The sequence below is a fragment of the Drosophila guanche genome, unplaced genomic scaffold (genome assembly GCF_900245975.1).
Source record: "Drosophila guanche unplaced genomic scaffold, DGUA_6, whole genome shotgun sequence".
In the NCBI taxonomy this organism is placed as follows: domain Eukaryota; kingdom Metazoa; phylum Arthropoda; class Insecta; order Diptera; family Drosophilidae; genus Drosophila; species Drosophila guanche.
The window spans coordinates 3,836,436-3,842,450 of record NW_022995750.1 but is presented as its reverse complement, the minus strand read 5'-3'; positions in this window follow the sequence as shown (position 1 = coordinate 3,842,450).

Below are 6,015 nucleotides of genomic sequence, written 5' to 3'. Positions count from 1 at the left end.
TAGATTAGGATGCGATGCGTCCACCCAGGCGGGCAGGTCTCTCTCTCTCTCTCTCCCCCCCACATATGGCTCCAAGGAGCCCACTCCCCTTGGCGACTTTATTTGTATTCAATCGTGGCGCTGTTCCCCTAAATCACCGTCACATTATTATTTTATAAACGTTTCGCCGCGTTCCACGTTCATTTCCATTTTTATTGGCTGCCTTTGAAACTTTACAAAATCTGTTCGGTGTGTCCCTGCCTCTGTGCCTCCTTCTACACCTCCTCCTCTGCCGTCTAAGTGTATTTTGTGACTCCCTTTAAAACGAGCTCGTTTGCAGTTGTCTCTGGATTTAAATTTATTGGCTCCGGTTTCGGTTTCTGTTCGCTGTTCGTTCTTCGTCTTCTGTCTTCTGTCTCTGGTGTCTTCAGTCCCCGGGTTCACTTTGGGTTCCGTGCTCCACAGGCCAAGTTCAAGTTCTGGTGATTCATTGGGGTTTTGGGTTAACGATTTTGATTCGTTTGGCTAAATGCCTTAATTAAAAATCAATTTCATATTTGGCTACCAACATTTTTGTCACTGCTAAACAAATGTGTATTGATTTTCGTTGACATTTGAATTTGAATGAACTGTGTTTTCGTATTGTAAAAGGCTTTGATTGGGAATATCTATCAATAGATCTTTTTTGTATGCAGATGAACACAAAGACACACCCAAAATTGGTTTAAATTTTCAATGGGGTTTCAATTAGTGAATTGTTTACAGGTTGAACGTTGTTTTGGGATTCATTTTCATATGAACAAGTTATGGAAATAGCCAAAAACTTCCTAATAAGTATTTCTTTTTTAAAACCATAGAATTCACATATAAGAAAATGTACGATATTTACGCTTCCGCTTTGCATCCCACTAAGGATTACACTTTTCCAGATGTTTTCTTCTCCCAAGCACACACACTGACATGTGTAGAACCCCCTCTCTCTTGGCTGCCACAGCCCGCACACCGTATAAAAATATGTAAAGAAACCAAAAGAAAAGATATGGTACGAGTATGGCTGAAAATGAGAAACTAAAAAAAGAAATCATAAGAGAGACGCCTGCGTGTACTTCTGTAATTGGAGTTGATGTTGGCGATGCCAGCGGGCAGTCAGAGTCAGACTTTGGGACTCACTCCCATACCAGACCAGACCATACCATTCCGGACCCATCGAGGGTACGAGGGTCCCCTCTCTCTCTCTATCTCCTCACTCACCGGGCAGCAGCATAAGCATCCAACATGTTGCAGGCGATTTTTCATCATCGTGGCATGTTGTTCCTCCGCTGTTGTTGCGCCACACACTCGCACAGTTTTTAATATGAAACAATCAGCAGCATTTGTAGTTTGTTTTTACTAAAAATGTTGCAGGAATTTTCAAATTAAATGTGGGCATAGGAACTATCGTTGCAACAGCAGCAACGGCAGCATCAACGGAACTGCCACTGCAACAGTTTCCAATTAAACGATCCAAGAAAAATGGCCCCCCACCCGGTGCCAGTACCAGTACCAGTCATAGTCCCCAGTCCTCGACTCACGACAATTCGTTAATACCTTGCCATTTGAGTTCTTCACGCATCCGTAATGGAAATGGGGGAATGCCACGGCATGGCATGGAGGATGGATGAAAGATGGGAGACTGAAGTTTCAGATGGGTATACCATGTCTACGAGGAGTTGATAAATACCCCCATTTAGGGACAACACACAAGTCGGAGTTAGTTGGGATAGTAAGCGATATGTGGAGCAGGAGCTGCTGCACTTGGCGATGCATTGAGAGATGCACTTCCATTAAAAGCCAATTTAAATTAATTTCCACTCTCTGCTTTTTGGCAGCTACCAGTTTTCCGTATTTTCCTCAACCTTCTACCCAAGAGCAGACCTGCAGCGCAGAGACCCTCTGTGTCTCCTTCTATGTCAGTGTCAGTGTCAGTCCATTCACATTTGATTATGACAAACGTGGCTCAGCTGTCAGGCAATGAGCTACTTAGTGCAAACAAGATGGCTGCCAGAGTGGCCAAGAGAGCGGAGAGGGGAGAGGGAGCAACTCCAAGACCGGGTGAAGTGGTTCTGTGTGGCAGGGCGGAGCAGTAGCCTGGGGACTGGAGGTCATTAGGAGCGAACAACAGCTGAGTATAAGCGAGGAATAAGAGCCGGAGATTGGGTTCTGGTTTGTAAACAGCATTTGGGAGGAGTGCCAACAAATTTGCATTTAAAAACAGATTTTAAAGCTTTGCTTTTCTATAAATAAATCTACGAAAAACCATCAATTATTTAGAAGGAGTCTCAAGTATTCTTCCCCTTTTAATTTTCAGATTTTTAAGCTTGATTTCAAATTGATTACAAATAATTCGCATCAATTTTATCTATAATTTGTAACTATAATTCTGTAATAAAAATTACTTGAAATGGTTGGCGTGTCTGCGAAATCTATTGAAATTCTATAATATGAAATATAAACTATACAATATGAGAATAAAACACAGTTTTAATTATGATCACATGTAAAACATCATTCCATTTCATAAAAACCTTTGTTTCTAATGCATCTTAAGTTCCATTGATGTTTGAATCCTCAAAGCCTCAAAGTAGCATTAAAAAACTGTGCAAATAAGTACTCGTAATGCTGCAGCTAACGCCAGGCCAAACGCCATTTTGATTGAATTTTTATACACATATATATCTCTCTCTATGTATACTACAAAGGACCATAAGGACACATTTGCCAGGCAGCAGCAGCCAGCCAGATAGCGAAGCTTTTTTTGTTGCGTTGTGCTGTGTGCGAAAAGCTTCAACTGTATATTGCTCTCGCTTTGCCCGCAGCTGCTGTGCAGAGATGGAGATGTGGAGAAGGATGGGAGGACGCAGGACGCAGGACTGGGAGGGGACTGTTGCGCATGTCCTGTGGCACAAGCTGCGTACTTATGCGATGATTAATACGCCAGGACAGTGGCAGCGGCGAAAGTTGCTCCACCTACGAGGATGGGTCGGGGACGACAGAGCCGACAAAGCCTTTAAAGATGCAGTAAGAATTGCCTTTAAGTATGAAAATTCCATTCCGTGCTACAAATTTAAAATGGCTGAAAACGAGAGGAAGAGGCAAAGACACAGCTGCTCCCGCTGCACAGACAGCAGCCCCTAGGACTCGTTCTCAGCAAATCCTGACAGCAATCAATCAGATTGCAACAAAAGATACGCAGTCGAAAAAAAAAGAATTTCTATAAATGCCTGAATGGCTGCCTGGATGGATGACTGGATGGAACGGAATGGATGAAATGGAGGGCCAGGGCCAGGGCCAGGTCTAGGGCTGCCTGCCTCCTCCTGGCTGCTCTTGAAATGCTGCGCCAAGGTCGAGCTTGCCATTCGGGTGTCCTTCCAACAGGTCCTCGCTGCCAGCATTGTTCGACATGTTCCAGTTGTAGTTTTTGGCAAATGTTTGCCAATTTCTTACCCTTAACTCCTTTCGCTCGGGCTCATTTGTGTTCATTATCGTCCTGCGGCGCGCCGCCAACAAAATCCTTCCATCCCATCCATCCTTTTGCCCACATTATGCGTGTGAACAATGCGGGCATTCACTTGCCTCGCCGGACAACTCTACATGTGCCTCCTACACTGACTCTGATTCCGACTCCGGCTCGGTCCTGCCACCTACCGCTGCAGCTAATCAGCGCCGCTTTAATTAGTTCAACTCATCAAGGTCACATTAAAGGCGCAGAAGGATGGTAATGGCAAAGGGAAGGTGGGAGAGATTCGCAAAAGGAATAAGTTGGTCACGGCTTGCATGCGGGCTGAAAGTTAATCCGGATAGGTAAACCCAAAAATCTACAACTGTTTTTGAGGCGTAAACAGGTTACGAACTACTGGACTTGGATAATATTTTATATTTTAAAACTTTGTCTAACTTTTTTAACTGACTTTTTGCACCTCACAACTCTGATCAAAGATCTCACAGGTAAAGGCAATTAATTATACTCCCTAAAATATCTAATAAATAAACTAAATAATTTATCTCACAATTAATTTAATCAACTTAATCTAGCCACGAAATCCTGCAATCCTTTGCAACAAATGCACTGGCAACATTTATTGAATTGTAGTCTGCAACATTTTCTGCATTGTCCGGCAGCATTGTTGCTCAAGGACAGCAGCAAGCAGTGCACACTGCATTACCATCCCCTGCAAGGAAACTGGTTTGAGTCCAGGCAAACAAGGGAAAGTGCATTTTCTTCCTGTGGCAGATGTAGAATTGCATTTCCCTTCGCAAATGTAAAGTTGCATTTTCCGTAGAGTAAAAATAGATTTACCCAATAAGCAGACTGGGAATCCTTTTCAACTGTCAATCCAACCAGAAATGGTTGCTTATCCTTGTTAGTTCTTTCCCATTCCTGTGCACAGAGGTCGCCCTTAATGAGTTTCCCAAATACATTTACTAGCACAGACATTAAAGTGCCCAAAATGAAGAAAATTCCTACATAAAACAGACTTTAAAGAGCTCCTCAGAGTCCACGTTCTCCCCCTCTTTGGAAGCTGTCAAACCGACCATCGACCTTGGCCATTAATCCTCGCATTCATGTCAAATTTGTACAATTCAAATGTCAATTGTGTGTCAGAAGTAGAAAGTTTCCAGCCAGCCTCCGTCAGAGTCGGCAGAGAAGAAAAATCAATAATTCGAAGCGCATGAATTTCCATTAACAATTTGTTTAGGCGCCGCGCCGCTCGCATTCGAACTTGAAACGTGAAACCCGAAACACGAAGAGCCTTGAACAGTTTGCTAAAAAATAAATTAGAAAATTCCTCCACACTGCGAGTGTGGCACATGTGCAGGGGTTTTGGGTTCTGGCAGCGGAAAGCCAGTGAAACTTTTGGCCCTTCCATCCACACCATGAGGCCAACGACTTTTCTGCTTAGAATTAGGGTTACAGGGGGAGATGGAAAGGGATGGGATGGGATAAGATGGGATGGGATGGGATGGGTGGTTGGCGCCCTGCCTAATTTGAATACATGCTTAAGGAAAATGCGTGCCGTGCCACTGCCACAGTTGATGTGTGGAGTGTCTGTAAATGGAAATTTTGTGTGTGCGATTCGCTCACTGACTGACTGACACATATTTGGGCATGATCAAAATTAATGACCCGGCACACATATAGGCACAGGAACACACACACGGAGACACCTTTGGGTTGATGCCACTGGAAAATGGGTCAAATTTGGCTTTTGCTTGATGTTTCTTTGGAAGAACTTTGGTTACGGTTTGGATTTTTCGAGTATTATTTTGTATTATCCATACATGAATCTTTCTCTATGATGCACTCTGAGGCGCACTTTCCATAAGCTAACTATAATTCCTGCTGGCATTTTCCACAATTTCCCTGACCACAATTAACACCGGTATGAGGAATTTGCTTCATTTGAATAATTCCTACAAACAAACCGAACCATGATTCGTGGCGGAGACGGCCCTCCCCTGAACAAACCCACTTTATGATCACATCCCCACCCTTGGGTAAATATTATTTCTGCGATTCTTTTTTGCCGCCTTTTGGCGTCACATGCAATTTGCTTTCATTTTGAGTTAAACATTTTCCTTTTTGACCCGAGCTGTCTGTTATTAAAAGTCATAATTGAATTTCTTGTAAACAGTTGTTGGTTGGTTGGTTGGTTGGTTGGTTGGTTGGTGAACGATGTGGCCGGAACATGCAAAAAGCCACTGAAATAAGGAGAACGGGATGGTGGATCCAGCCTGGCGCTGAAAATTTCGAAAGTATGAAAAAAGCAATTAAAACTGAAATAATGAATTCTTTCTTTTGCCTGCCATGTTTGCCACTGTCTCGGCGTGAGGTTCGAGGTTGGAGTTGAAGTTGGAGTCAAAGCCCAAGCCCGTGCTTGGTTGGCTGTTTCGGTGCCTCAGTTCCTCGGCTGAGTGAAGGGATTGCCCCTCCCCCCGAGACCCTGCTCTGGCCTGGGCTGATTAGCATGAGGCGTAACAGTTTTTAATTGCAGCCAC